At 36.3% G+C, this 16,073-nt stretch overlaps 1 protein-coding gene across 7 annotated transcripts in view; it reads left to right on the top strand.

The window, feature by feature from the left end:
* Window positions 1-16,073, top strand: part of PIGN (phosphatidylinositol glycan anchor biosynthesis class N) — a 103,576-nt gene that overhangs the window by 2,149 nt on the left and 85,354 nt on the right. For 5 of the 7 annotated variants that reach the window (XM_078435175.2, XM_078435174.2, XM_078435176.2 and 2 more), the window contains 2 exons: window positions 217-365; window positions 15,800-15,928. The gene's annotated coding sequence lies outside the window, so the exon portion shown is untranslated. Of the gene's footprint in view, window positions 1-195; window positions 366-15,799; window positions 15,929-16,073 lie in introns of all 7 variants that reach the window. The other 2 variants (XM_078435171.2, XM_078435173.2) reach the window with 2 other exon arrangements.

The following is a 16,073-nucleotide window of genomic DNA, read 5'->3' as shown; positions in this document are numbered from 1 at the left end:
TAAATGTTGTTACTATAGTCAGTTTTCAAGTAGTGCAATATTAGTATATATTGAAAATATTTGAGAGGTTTTTAAAAATAAAAAAAATATATCAACTATTTAGTAGCTAAAGCTGGAAAAAAAAACAAGTCAGTAGGGTGCAAAGGGAATATCTTTAATTTAGGGTCTGATTTCCAAAATGTAACTTGAAAACAGATTTAAAATATGTCTTCTCAGAGAGCTGTAAGAAGTTGGATGTAGAATTGCTTCCATGATTGACTTCCTATACAAATCTGTAGTTTCCTGATTCTTCTTCACAACCTGTAATCATGGACTTATTTATATGACCTTTCAAGACCACAACACATCAACTGGCCATCTTCTCAGTAAGTACTTTTCTTTTCCGCAATACACAAAGGTTTAATTATCAATAAAAATGTTTAAGAAGTGGCACAAACCAGAATATTAATAATTGCTGATCGCTACTTATGATAATTTATTATGAATGTGGTTGGGAAATTTTCTACTTAGCAAAATTTGCATTAGTGTAGGTCTTTACGGCTAAAGTTTCATTGAATAATGAGGACAGTCATCTAAGCTTGTATCTTAACAATGAAATGTTAAGTATTGTTTTTTCTTTTAAACAGTTCAAATATTTTAGGGCTTAAAAAATAATTTTTGGCTTTAATAGTCTTAAAATAACCACAAATAACATTTTAAATGCAAATTTTTGGTTGATTAAAGTTTTAGAAATGGCTAATTTTTTAATGGTTTTTCAATGCATGGTAAATATTCCACAGGAATAAGCTAAATCACTTTTATTGGAACATGGATATGTAGGTGTTTTAAAATTTTTTGTAGTTATTCATTTATTTTGAGAGGTTTCCAAATGATTCAATGATGACAGAGTTTTCTTTTTCAATAAATCTGAATAAAATGTTATTCTCTTTAAAGAGAAATATTAAGTAATAATGTTATTTAATATACATGTGCTGGGCAATAATAAAATAGGTAGTATGTAAAGGATGATATTTTGGAATCACTGCCATTTTATGTATAGTAAGTGACTTAAGCATAAAAGTTTGGTGTTTTGTTTTATTTTGTTTTGTTTTTTTAAGTATTCTGAATCTTCATAGTTCCCGTTTTCTGGAGGAATAAAAAGAGAAGCAAGGCAGCCTCTAGTGGCTATAGTGTGTATTACATGTACATTTGAAATGATAATCCTAAGTAATTTATTCAGCAAACATTTGAGTCTTTACTAAGCAAATGAGTGCTGGAGAAACCCTGTCTTGCTGTCATGGAATTATGGTTAAGTGATAGAGACAGACATTAATCCGAATCATAAAGGACATAGCTATGTACTAACAAACTGAAGTACTGATTTTGGGTTTTGGTTTGGACTGCATAGTCTCTGAGGAAGTAATGCTTGAAAATGCAAGCAGATGTCATGAAACAATGGAGTGAGAGAGGATGGAGGGTGGGCTGGAAGTGCGAATTATGCAGAGGTCTATAACAGTGGGAAGCATAGGCCACTTAAATGAAAAAGACCAATGTGGCTAGATGCCTTAAAGCAAGGGGGAGTGTCATGAGGCAAGGCTAGAAAGGGAGGCAGAGGCCAGTCCCTGTAACACCTTGTTAATCCTATTAAGGCTTCTAGTCTTGATTAGGATGGGAGAGAGGCCCTGAAGGGTTTTGCACAAGGGGAGAGATGTCCAGATTTGCATTTTGAAAAAAGCAAAATCAAAAAGTAATATGTGGCTATACAGGGAAAAGTTGTAAAGAATGACTGCTGGTTCTCTTGTGTACCTGAGTGCAAGGTGGTGCCATCCCCTGAGACTGTAAACACTAAGGAGGTAGGAGGGTTACTACCTAAACAGGGTTCACGGGGGATATCGTGAGTTTGGTTTTAAACATAATTCACTTTGTGTCTCAAGTGGTTGTGTTAAGGTTGGAGTTACATATAAGGATTTGGAGCTGTTTGTAAGGCTTGCATATAGGTGCGAGCTGAAGCCAAGGGTGGATCAAAAAAGCCTCCACGGGGGCGCCTGGGTGGCGCAGTCGGTTAAGCGTCCGACTTCAGCCAGGTCACGATCTCGCGGTCTGTGAGTTCGAGCCCCGCGTCAGGCTCTGGGCTGATGGCTCGGAGCCTGGAGCCTGTTTCCGATTCTGTGTCTCCCTCTCTCTCTGCCCCTCCCCCGTTCATGCTCTGTTTCTCTCTGTCCCAAAAATAATAAATAAAAAACGTTGAAAAAAAAAAAATTAAAAAAAAAAAAAAAAAAAAAAGCCTCCACGGACGGAGGGGTGCCTGGCTGGCTCAGTTGGTGGAGCATGAGACTCTTGATCTCGGGGTTGTGAGTTTGAGCCCAACATTGGGTATCAAGATTACTTAAAAATAAAATCTTAAAAACAATAGGAAGTATAAAAGTGAGAATAAAAGCCTAAGATCAAGTTTTGAGTAACTCTAAAACGCAATGACCAGACAGAGACCATTCTTCTTTGGACAGAGAAGTAGAAGGAAAACTGGAGGAATGTCCACAACAGCCAAGAAATGAGAGCTATTTAAGAAAGAGATCATGGTCAATAGACACAAACTGAACGGAAGATGGAAGACCGAAAGCCACTGGATTTTGCAATATTGGCTACATTATGTTAGTGAAAGCTCTCTCTTTCTCTGATGTAATGGAAACAAAGTCTCAATTTGTTTGAGATTTAGAAGATCAAAGAAAAAGAGATCATATTATTTTCAAAAAAATTGGCTGTGTTGGGGAGAAAAGGACAGCCAATCCCTTTAAAATTTTTCTTTATCAATTTTTATATTTGTGAGGTATGTCCTTGGCATAGGTGTGGGCTTAACTAATTTTCAATGCTGTAGGGTATTTCATTATGAATAAAAACTGTATCTGTTCCTTTTGTTAGATATTGTTTCCAGTTTTTATTACAAATACCCGAAGACAAGAATTGAATTTAAAATTTGTTGCCTGTATTTGTATCTGATGTGGAATTTATCTTAATACATTCTAAAGTGGTAACTATACTAGTGCTTCTGTCCATTCGTTAAAAACATAAAATTAGAGCTCTATCTCACACCATATACAAATACATTCTAGATAATGACAGGTGAAAAAAATTTAAAACGATTTTTATGCGACATAAGACAAGAGAAATTTTCTCGTAGAAAACACAGAAAAGTTCAGTCCAGACAGGATATATTTGGTGAATTATGTTGCATTAAACTTCTAAAACTTCTATTTAACAAAAACCACTGCAATTTTTATGTAAGTATATACATATTTCTATCTATATGTAGACACACACACACATACACCTGCATATAATATAACGTACAAGTCAAAGAAATAAGACCAACACCTATAATCCTATTTGATCAAAAGATACAGACACACACAGTTGAAAAGATAGGAAACCCCACTGGCCGGTAAAAACATGAAAAGATGTTCATGCTCACTAGTAATAAGGCAAATAGATGCTCAAACCACAGGATGCCATTTCATCCTGTTTAGATTGGCTTAAGGTAAATAGGATAGTGCCAGTCAATTGTGGGGATTTAGAGAAAATAGGAATCTCATATACTGCCGGTATGCATCTAAATTGTGATTGACACTTTGCTACTATCTTGTGAAGTTGAGAATACAGTTTATTCCAGCAATTCCACTTAACAGAGATGGTTTTCAAACTTATGTGTACATAAAATAGTTTGAAATAGATATTTCACTACAGTGTGCTATATTCGTATACATGCACATACATAGGGAAAAATTAACAATACTTTTTCAAAACAATCCTTTACCTTACTACTTCTGAAGTACCTTATTGTGATGTATTCTCTATCCTATCGTATTCCCTTCTATTTCATTTTATTTAAAAGAGAAAAAGGTAATTGCAATCCACCAAATTAATTTTGTAATGAATCATCATTCTGTTTGTCTTCTGAAAATCTCCCAATTTTACCAGGAGAGATATGCAAAATTGCAGAATTCTTTGTAGTAATGACAATCGGGGACAACGTCTATCAGGATAATTTTCAAATGAATTGTAGTATAGTTATAATAGAATACATGTGTGCCTAAATATTTAAATAACTTATAAGTTTTTTTGATAGTGCTGGCTAGAATAGGCTCATAAAAGGAGTAAGGTCTTTGCATATATACTGGTAAAAATTAATTTGTAAGTAGAATGGGGAAAGCATGAATGGAAATATTGGTGATTATAATGTTAATCGAACCTTGTAGAATGACAGCTTTTAATCACATAATTGACTGAGTTTAAAATGTGTATCCTCTGCGTAGAAGAATTGCAAATAATTTATGTAGGTACTTGATGGTCTTAGTAGATAGAGTATAACTCCCCGTAACTCCTCATTCCGTAAGTATTGGTTGCACATAGTGGGTTCCTTCCAAAGAGCATAATATGAAAGGGGAGGGGAAATCATTAACTTTATAGTGGAGAAACCTGACAAACACTCCCTCAGCCAGATGATCAAGTTTAATATCGATGGTGATAAGTCATGTTGATGGTATGCACCCTTGATATGTGATAAGAGCGGCATTTTACACATGGAGTTTTCCTCCCCCAAATCCATAACCCCCTTCTAATTAACCATGAAAAAAACATCAAATTCCAAGAGAGGAGCCTCCTACAATATACCTGACTAGTACTCTTCAGAACTTGCAAGTCTTCAAAACAAGCAAACTCTGAGAAATTGTCACAACCAAGAGAAGCCTAAGGAGGCATGACAGGTAACTGTACTGTGATATCCTGGAACAGATAAAGGACATTAGGTATGAAGAAAACAATGTGAATTCTTCTCAAGTGTACAGCTGAACATGAATCATCTGCATAACTAGCAACCTCTGGTGGTTACTGGCCATGAGGAAATTTGCTAACTAGTTCTTACATGACACGTGTAAAGTCACATACCGTTGTCACTTGGAAGTGACATACCTCATGCTGAAAAAAATATACACCCCAAAATATTAAGTATAAAGAAGCATATGAACTAGTGTTAATTACATAGCTTACTAGTTTACCTGATCATCTCTTGCGTGCAGGTCTCAACTACTTTCTTACAGTTTTGACTGGCAATATTTGCTCCTCACATGGCAGGTTTCTATATTTTTATTAGCTATCAAAACTAGTTAACACAGTCTCTAGATGACATCACAGAAAATGGCTGAGTATGGCCCTTAAAAGAACAGTTCCTCTACTGAAACAAACAAGCTGTCAAAGAGTGGTAGAATTGGCTTTTTTGGAACTCTAGAATCTGATCCAATATTTATGGCAACTAGCAGACTGCTTAATGAAGAAAAGGGCAGTTGGGTTTTGGTAAGAGAACGCAGTGGTGTTTTTACCCACTGGATTACCATCTCCATTCACTGATGTGGCAGGGGCAGCACCTGTGGGGACTGTGGCCTGTATTCCTGGTGTGACTTACTGGTATTTACTTTGGACTTTGTTCTTAAAATACTATGATCTGGTGGCTTCCTGAGAGACCAATGCAGAGGCCGACTTTTGTCTCACATTCCCCTTTCCCCCACGTATAACCCCAAATGCATGGAATGCATGCTGGGAAAAGACCTAATAGGTCCCTCACCTTCCACATCTGGTGGATCTGTGAGCTCCATGCAAGGAGAAATTGGTCAGGCTTAGCAAAACAAACAGACGACTGACACCATCAAAATTCAACATAAGTAAGCCCTGGTGAAGGAGGAGAATCTGATTTCCAGGATTACCACACTGTAATATTAAAAATGCAAGTTTTCAACAAAAAATTCCAAGGCACAGAAAGAAATCAGGAGAATATGGCTCATTCAAAGGAAAAAAAAAATCAACAAATGATTCTTGAGGAAGTCTAGACTTTGGACTTATTACACAAAGACTTCAGTAAACTGTCTTAAATACGGTTAAATACGCAAGGGGAATGATGGACACAAAAACTAAAGAAAATCAGAAAGTGATGCATGAATAATGAGAGCATCAGTAAAGAGATAGGAATTATGAAGAAGAACCAAATGGACATACTGAAGCTGAAAAGTACAATAATTGGAATGAAACATTCACTAGACGAATCCAACAGAAATTTGGACAGGTGGAAAGAAGAATGTGGAACCGGGGCCAATCGAAATTATCCAGTTGGAGAAGCTGAAAGAAGAGTGAACTGAAGAAAAGCCTGAGAGAACTGCAAAACACCATCTTTAAATAATGAGCTTTTTAGTATGGTTGACGCTGATGTGAGCATTAAATCGCTTAAAGCCTGTGAGCTTAGGAAATAACCTTTATTTACAAGAACAAAGGTTACACGAAATCACAGCTATCCATAAAATTTGTGGTGGTTACAACTCTGGCTCTAGCCAGTGTTATCTTTTGAGTACAGGCTTAGGCTCCAAAGTAATTTTTTTCTACTTTTTATTTTGAAATATTTTTAGATCTGTAGAGAAGTTACAAAAATACTACGGAGAGTGATTGTGTTATTATACACTCTTCACCCACTGCACCTAATGTGAACATAGAACTACAGTATAATTATCAAACACCAGGACATGAACAGTTGTCTAATACTATCAACTAAACTACCGTTCTTAGTTGAAATTCACCAGGTTTTCCACTATCGTATATTTTCTGGCTCAGGATCCAATCCAGGTTTCCTTATTGTATTTAGTTATGTCTCTTCGGCCTCCATTCTATGACAGTTCCTCAGTCTTTCATTGTGTTTTATGCCCATGATACTTTTGAAAAGTACTGGTCCATTATTTTGTGGACTGTTTCTCAATCTGAGTCTGTCTGATACACTCCCCTGAATAGATCGAGGTTAGCATTTTTGGAAAGTATACCACATATTCTTTTGCCAAAAATACTATGTCGTGCCTTTCTTAGTGTACCATATTAGGGTTATATGATGTTAATGTATCTTATTACTGGTTAGGTTAGCCTTGACCCCCTGGTGTGGTGATGTCTGAGGGGTTTCTCCATTGTAAGTTACTCCTTTTCCTTTGCAATTAATATATATTTAGGAGAGATTCTTTTGAGACTGCAAATATCCTGTTTTGCTTCAAACTTTCGCCCACTAAGTTTAGCATTTATCAATGGATCTTGGTGGCAATAACTATTACTGTGGTGTTTACCTAGTTGTAATTTTGTATTTTCCCTCAATCCTTCTGCATTTATTAATTGGAATTGTCTGTGGAAAAGAGGTGTGAGATTCTAAATTCAGTATCATTGCATTCTGGTGGAGATATGGATCATAATCAAGTTATTACCTGATTAAGTAGTTATCTCTAACATGATGTTAAAGAAAAAGTATCAGCTATATTCTCATTTGCTTTTCCTTCCTGAAATTCTTTTTTTTTTTTTTAATTTTTTTAATGTCTATTTACTTTTGGGAGAGACAGAGTGTGAGTGGGAGAGGGGCAGAGAGAGAGAGGGAGACACAGAATAGGAAGCAGGCTCCAGGCTCCTAGCTGTCAGCAAAGAGCCCAGTGCGGGGCTCAAACTCATGGACCGTGAGATCGTGACCTGAGCCAAAGTCGGCCACTTAACTGACTGAGTCACCCAGGTGCCCCTGAAATTCTTTTTTTTTTTAATTTTAATGTTTTACTTTATTATTTTTCTTATTTTAGTGGGGGGAGGGCCTGAGGGGGGGAGAGAGAGAGAAACTTAAGCAGACTCCATGCTCAGCATGGAGCCCAGTACAGGGCTCAATCCCTTTACCCTGGGACCATGACCTGAACTGAAATCAAGAGTTGGACGCTCAACGGACTGAGCCACCCAGGAGCCTTCCTTCCTGGAATTCTTTTTAATATCCTTATTTGACCTTATTTTCCTTATATTGAAATAAATTATTTAAGTATAAAGATCACTTGAAAATAGGCTAGGAATACATGAGTTTGGGGTTAAGACCTGTGTATAAAATTCCTGAAGACCAATTAGAATAAAATATAATCACCAATGAAATTTAGTAGGATTTGTAGAGTACAATATATGATAATTACTTTGAGGAAGGGAAAAATTTGTATCATGTAGTTTAGTAGGGAAACCCATTTATAGGTTTTTGAAGTGGTCCAGGTGAGGAAATGATGAACTTTTGTGGTGGTTGTGAATGTGGAGAAGTAAAAAACACAAGCTCCTTTGAAAATAGAACCCAACTGGACACTGAGAAATATTAAATAAAAATACAGTGTGTATGTCATTAATATTTGGTGATAACGAATATTCCAAGTCCGTAATCAAGGAGTTATGAAGTTGACTTGACTGGAATAGAAAAATACAGTACGCCTTTTTCTTTTCTATTACTTTCTTTCAAAATAATGTAAACTCAGCTATTTTGAGTTCCATTTGAAAAATAAAAATAAAAGTTGAGTTGCTTTAATCAACAATTGAGTTGTTTAGAGTATTCCTAGCACTTTACATTTGTACCTTACATGTCTTGGTTACTTTCCATTGGACTCCTGTCATAGAATCAGGCTGATGGTGTCTTTTTTTAGGAGTAAGGAGACTAAGACAAGGAGTGATATGACTGGGATCCTGCTGTTCTTATACAACAGCACAATTCTTATTTTGGCTATTACAGCTCTAGGAAGGTCAAAGTTCTCAAATAAAATTTTTGTTTCACTACTTAAATAAGCTTTTGGGTAGTAGAAAATTTATATGATCCTTTAACACACAGACTTTGTTACTCTATTCAGAAAAGCTGTGTAATAACAATGGGAAAAAGAGAAGATAAGTCCAGAGAGTTATTTGTAAATGCAAATGAAAGTGAGAAGTGATCTAGGTGTTTGCTTATTTGTAATCATGATAAAGAGAGTACTAACTTTTCCATGATAAACAAGAGATATTTAAATCAGTGTGAGTTTCTGTATATTCAAATATACCATGTATACTTTAGCTCTGACTAGAGTTTAAGATCTAACTGAAATGAATTAAGTGCTTGAAAATTGGCTTACTTTAAACAACTCAATATGATATTTGATAGACTCTGTCCTGGACTGGAGGATAGAAAAAAGGAGAATAATTTAATAAAATGTTATGAATAATTTTAGACCAATAAATTTAACAATTTGTATGAAATGGACAAATTTCTTTTATTTTTTAATTTTTTTAATGTTTATTTATTTTTGGGAGACAGAGACAGAGTGCCAGTTGGGGAGGGGCAGAGAGAGAGGGAGACAGAATCCAAAGCAGGCTCTAGGCTCTGAGCTGTCAGCACAGGGCTTGATGCAGGGCTCGAACTCACAGAACATGAGATCATGACCTGAGCCAAAGTTGGAAGCTCAACTGACTGAGCTACTGAGGCGCCCCTGAAATGGACAAATTTCTTAAAGGATGTAACTACCAAAACTCACTCAACAATTAGTAAATAATCTGGATATCCCTATATATATGAAGAAATTGCATTTATAGTTGAAAACCTTCCCACAAAGAAGACTTCAAGCCATTGGTTTCACTGGCAAATTGTTACACAATAACAGAAGAAATAATACACATTCTACACATACTCTTCCAAAAAATAAAAGCAATACTTCCAAACTCATTGATATCAAAACCAAGGACATCACAAGAAAAGAAAATTATAGTCTAATATCTTTCATAAACATTGCTTTAAAATGCTAAACAGTATTTTAGCAAATGAAATCCAACAGTCTATAGAAAAGATATTACTTAATGATGACCAAGTGGGAATGCAAGCTTGTTTTAACATTTGTAATCCAATCAATATAATTCACCACATTAAGAGACTGAAATAGAAAAACCAAATACTCACGATCATCTCAATAGGTCCAGTAAAAAGCATTTGACAGCATCCACCATCCATTCGTGATTTTAGGATGTGACAGTGATATGAAGAGTGGAAGTGAATTTCTTTAAATTAATAAGGGAAATCTACAGAGCCTGGAAAACTGGCAACTTTCACCCTAAGATTGGAAACAAGGCGAGGATTTTTATTGTTACCGCTTCTATTCATCTGGAGAATACTGGAGATTCTGGACAGTACACTAAACATGAGACAAAAATGAAAGACATTTATATTGACAAGGAAGAAGTCCTTTATTCACAGATGATATAATTATCTCTAGAAAATTGAAAGGTATCTACATAAAAGCTACTTGTCACTGTTGCAGAATACAAGGTGAGTGTATAAAAATCGGTGATTGAAGAACTAACGAGGAGAAATTGAAATAAAAACTACCACTTGCAATAATATCAAAAACTACAGAGTATGTAGGGGTGAATTACACAGCCATGAGGAAAGTTTTGAGGGTTATGGGTATGTTCATTATCTCGCCTGTGTGTATTGTACATTTTAAATCTGTACAATCTATTATAGACCAGTTATGCCTCAGTAGAGCTATAAAAATGCTATAAGGAACATTATTGGGGCACTTCAAAAATTGGAGTACAGCTGGTAGATGAGATGAAATGCCAATGTTGAATTTACTGAAGTTGACGACTGCTGTAAGAGAGCACCACTGTTCTCAGGAAACAAACACTGAAGTATTTAGAGCTTAAGGGCCACAGAGTATGTAACTTATCCTCAGATGCTTCCAAAACAGTATTACGTAATTGTATACACATGCATACACACGTGGGTGTGCATGTACGTACACGAGGCGTAAGATAGATGAGGAAGGGAGAGGAGAGGCAAGACAAAAAAATGATAAAGGAAATGGGGAAAATGTGAACATTAGATGTGTGTGGCTAAGGGGTATACTGGTTTTTGTACCGTTATTCTTGCAACTATTTTCTCAGTTTGAAGTTACTTTCAAATAAAAAAGATTAAAAATCTGTATTTAAAAAAGTGCTGTCACTTACAAAAATTCCTTATGTAGGACACAAAACAAATAACTCAAAGAAAAATTAATTGAACTTAACCAAAATTTAAAAGGACTGCTTTTTGAAAAACACTTAAAAATGAAAAGGGAGGGGCACCTGGGTGACTTAGTAGGTTAAGTGTCTGACTCTTGTTTTCGGCTTAGGTCACGATCTCACAGTTTGTGGGTTCATGCCCTGCATCCAGCTCTGTGGGGAGCCTGCTTGGGATTCTCATTCTCTCTCTCTCTCTCTCTCCTTCTCTCTCTCCCTCTCTCTCTCTCTCTCTCTCTCTCAAAATAAAGAAATAAACTTAAAAAAATGAAAAGGGGGGGGAAGAACATTAAGAAAATGTCCGTTAAACATGAGAAGTTGCTGAATGTCACTGGTCATTGGGGAAATGTAAATTAAAACCGCAGTAGGTTACAAGGACACTCCCACTTTAGGAAAGGTGAAATTAAGCAGGATAAAATACCAAATACGTTGGCAAATAAATGGAGCAACTGGGGCTATCAGACACTTCTGGCCTGGAGGACATTACGCTGGCTGAGATGAGCTAGTCACAGAAGGACAGACACTGCATGACCCTTCTTACGTGAGATAACCTAAGAGAGACTTATGGAAGTGGAGAGTGGAATGATGGTCTCCAGGGACTGGGTGGGGGGAGGAGAAATGGGAGTTGTTGTTCAATAGCTAGAAAAATCTCAGTTTTGCAAGATGAATCAATTCTAGGCATCTGCTGTACAACATTGTGCCTATAGGTAACAATACTGTATTGTACACTTAAAAATTTAAGAGGGTGGATCTCATGTTAAGTGTTCTTACCAGAATTAAAAAAAAAAACAACAAAACACCCATATAGATAAAGAAAGTGGCAGCAGAGCAATGAAGCTAAAGTTGATGCATTGGTATGAAACATAGTTTGGGATTTGGTTCTCCAAGAGATTTACATCTATTCAATTAGATTTTAAACTCAACTAGGACAGCAAACAAGTTTTTCTCACATGATGAGTCCAGCTTCATGTACATCGGGAACAATATTAGCTAATACTTAATGAGTGCTGACTCTGGCCGGCACTCTTCTGCGTATTTTACACATATTAACTCAATTCTAATAACACCTCAGGAAGGTACTATTGTTATCGCCATTTAGCGGATGAGGAAACTGAGGCACAAAGAAGTTAAATAACTTGCTTCAAGTCACACTGCCAGTAAGTAGAGAAGACAGGATTTGAATCCCTGCAGTGGAATGCTTCGGTACACACTCTTTCCCATAATGCCATCCAGCCCCTCAAAGAAAGATACCGAGACCAATTCTGGACGCACTGGTTATCTGAATAAGTGTTAGAAAAGCTCAGGCTCTCCAGTGATGTGACCCAGGATTCGGATCTCAGCTCTTCCCCTTACTATCTTGGGAGGATCACTTAGGCCCCATTAGACTCTTTGCTATGAAAATGGGGTTCTAATACATAGTTGACAAAGCAGATTCTGAGGATTAGAGGAGAGAATGTAAGTAAAGTACCCAATGCAGGATCTGATGCAGAGTAGACAGTCAATAGTAAGTAGCTAGTGCTATAATTGAATACTCTTACTATGGAGATACGTGATACACAATATATAAAAGAATGTAAAGCACATTACACTTACTATAAAAATTAGGTTAAATTCTTAAATGGCACTTATAGCAAAATTATAGATTGTCAATAAAGTTTTAAAGCACTTTCTGAAAAAACAGTGTGTATAACAGGTGTGTAAAGCAATTTGGAAAGTTTGGCAGTTCTTTATATGAATTTAAACATCTGCTTGCCATTTAACCCAGCAATTCTCATTCTGCATATTTACCCAAGAGAAATGAAAGCATGTATACATAAAGTCCTGTGCATTTGCTGTTTTAAGAAGCTTTATTTATAATAGCCAGAAACTGGAAACAATTCACATATCCTTCAAGAGGTTAATACATAAACAATTTGTGGTATATCCCTACAGTGGGAGACTTCTTAAAATTAAAAAGGAAAAAACAACTAAATCACCTGCATGAATCTCAAAAACATGCTAAATGAAAATAGATATAATAAACTATTATGATTCCATCTCAGTGATGATCTAGAACATTCAACATTAATCTTTCATTTTTTTGCTTGAATTTTTTTTTAATGTTTATTATTTATTTTTGAGAGACAGACAGACAGAGCATGAGCAGGGGAGGGGCAGAGAAAGAGGGAGACACAGAATCCGAAGCGGGCCCCAGGCTCTGAGCTGTCAAGCACAGCTTGACAAATTTGAGCGTTGCTCAAATCCACAAACCGCAAGACCATGACCTGAACTGAAGTCGGACGCATAACCAACTGAGCCACCCAGGCGCCTCTCAACATTAATCGTGCATCACAGAAGACGGATTAGTGATTGCTTATGGTCAGGACTATAGAGCAGGGATTGTCTGCAGAGGGACATGGGGGAACTTCTTAGAAAGAGAAAACTATTCTAGATCTCGATTCTGTTTATGTGAGTACGTACTTGCCAAAACATAAAACTTAAAATGGGTCCATTTTTATATATAAATTATACTTTAATAAAGTTGATTGAAAAATTAAAAAGTAGGTGCTTCAGAAAATTTAGAATGCTTCAGGAAAAAATTAGTAAGACTGTTGATCTTAAAATAATTAACGTTTAAATAAGTGGAAGGTATGACAGAGAGCCCTTACACTCAAAAAGAAAAACAGGGGTAATTTTAATTTAATAGCATATGTTTAAGAAAATTAAAAACATCCATTAGTAGATAGTTTATTGGATCTGAAAGAATTATAGCAGAATTCCTTGTTAGCACTGAAAAATGGGCTGCTAGATATTATATTTTTATTATAAATACAGAATATATGATTATTTATTTATTTATTTATTTAATGTGTATTTATTTTAGAGAGTGAGAGACAGAGAGTGCAACAGGGGAAGGGCGGAAAGAGGGGGGAGACACAGAATCTGAAGCAGGCTCCAGGCTCTGAGCTGTCAGCACAGAGCCCGATGCGGGGTTTGAACTCACAAACTGTGAGATCATGACCTGAGCCAAAGTTGGGTGCTCAACCTACTGAGCCACCCAGGTGCCCCAGAATGTGTGATTATTTAAATCAAGGAAAATGAAGGGGAGGGGTCTACTTCTGGTGGTCAGAGAAACCTTGAGGAGGTGACAGTTGAGAAGATGTGAGAAATTTGAGAGGCAGGCTGCCGTGGGAGGAGTCAACCGAAGAGCCCAAGATAGATTGTGTGGACTTGAGAGGTTTCCCAGGTGCTGCAAGACCTTCAAGGCCAAAAGCAGGAAGGTCCCAGGCTAACTAGGAGTAGGTCGTCTCCTCCACTTGTGCTCTCCGTCCCATCTTTTCTGGCTTTCACAAGGGTTTGTAACTCCTGCAGTTTCCCCAGCTTTCATCTCTTTCTGCATTCAGAATCATTCCTCAGCACCCAAATTTATTTCTAGGAGAAGAAAACCATCTAGTGGCCCCATGTCAATTTTCATTTTTCTTCTTCAGAGTTAACGCTCTCCCAAAAAGCTGTATTCATTCCACTGTCTTTCCCTTCCTTACCTCCTGTTCACTTTCCAAACAAGCACTTTAATAGGGCTCAGCCCTTAGTAGTCTGTTGCAATTCTTCAGTGAGGTTAACGACACCCTTCAGCCACCGAGTCACTGTGCAGCCCTGCTCTTACTCCAGTCTTTATCTGACACAGTTGACCATACTTTCCTTTCTTGAAACACTGTTATTAATAACAATTTCTCTATTTGAAATCTTGTCACTGAGAGTATTGTTCTCAATGTCTCCTTTTCAATTTATCAAATTACACTGCGTCTATTTGAAGGGATAGCTTTTTCTCTAGGAGGGCTTGTGGGATAAACAAGAGAAATCTATATTGCTTGTGTTACATTAGTTTATCATTAGGAGAATCAGTATTTAGCTAAAAAAAAGTGCATCTGGATACAGTGTATCAAAAGCCTTAAAGGGGCTCATAGCCTTTGACCCAGTATTGCATTTACACACAGTATGTTAAACACGTGACATGTCTAAAAGTTAATATAAAAACTACAAATCATGTTGACACTTTTAATAGTGAGAAAATGGAAAAAAAAAACACTTCGATGTTTAACAGCATGGGGGTGATCAAGAAAATTTCAGTGTACCCATAGAATAGAGCATGGTAATGGGGGGTGGGAGGGGGGGGAGAGGGGGTGATGGGTATTGAAGAGGGCATCTTTTGGGATGAGCACTGGGTGTTGTATGGAAACCAATTTGACAATAAATCTCATATATTAAAAAAAAAAAAAAAGAATAGAGCATGGTAATGGTAAATGGTATGTACCAAGAGGATTTTTTTTAAGTAATAAAGAAATCTTAATGTATAAAAAGGGAAAAATAGATATAAAAATATATAAAATTGTGAGCCTTTATAAAAATGTAGAGTGGATAAAAACTATAAGAAATGTAACTGACTTTTCTTTAGGTGGTAGAATAATAGGTGATTTTTCTGCATTTTCCAAATGTATCACAGTGATTGTTTTATTTTTATGTTCAGAATACCATTGTTAAGATGGTGCTTGCTGTGTAGTTGGAGTTCATATATATTAGAAAAAGAATATTTATTCTGAGGGTCTTGCATCTTCTCACTAAGGGACTTTTTATACTTTATGGAATGTCTTTAATACTCATTTGACTCTTAATTCTCTTAGGAAAATAGTGGCCCATAATTTGGCTGTTTACTGTATTTCATATTCTTTTTATGATCTGCTTGACCTTGATAAGGGTTCCCCCCCCCCCCAATGTTTTAGGGTTTTTACAAGGTATTTTGCCACCTTCCATGATGTAATTCTTTAGGCCAGGAAGAATAAGACGTGTCTATAATTAAAACGACTTCATCTTTGGTGTTTTTCAGCCAAGGGTCACTGTATGTAACTGATGTAGTTATATTACAAGAAAGACAAGTTAAGAGTACTTTGTTGTTGTTTTTAATCTGCAGGGAGATTGACCAACAGAAGTAAATTACAGACTGACTTGGAAAACACTCCCATGGACTTGATCTTGGCAGTTAATGGCATACTGTCTTACAGTATTATTTAAATATTTCATATTGCTTACTTTTCTTTCTGTAAGTATTTGTAAGCTTATCAGATATGTGACTATGTCTTCTTGGTGTTCTCGGTTGTACCCCACACACAGTTATGCACAGAATATATGCACAAACATTTTCATTGAATAAATGAATATAACCTTTGCTTTTTTTATATTGGTTC

This window comes from Panthera onca, chromosome D3, assembly GCF_046562875.1.
Source record: "Panthera onca isolate mPanOnc1 chromosome D3, mPanOnc1 haplotype 2, whole genome shotgun sequence".
Classification (NCBI taxonomy): Eukaryota; Metazoa; Chordata; class Mammalia; order Carnivora; family Felidae; genus Panthera; species Panthera onca.
The sequence above is the reverse complement of the archived record's forward strand: the minus strand, read 5'-3'. Positions and strand labels throughout refer to the sequence as shown.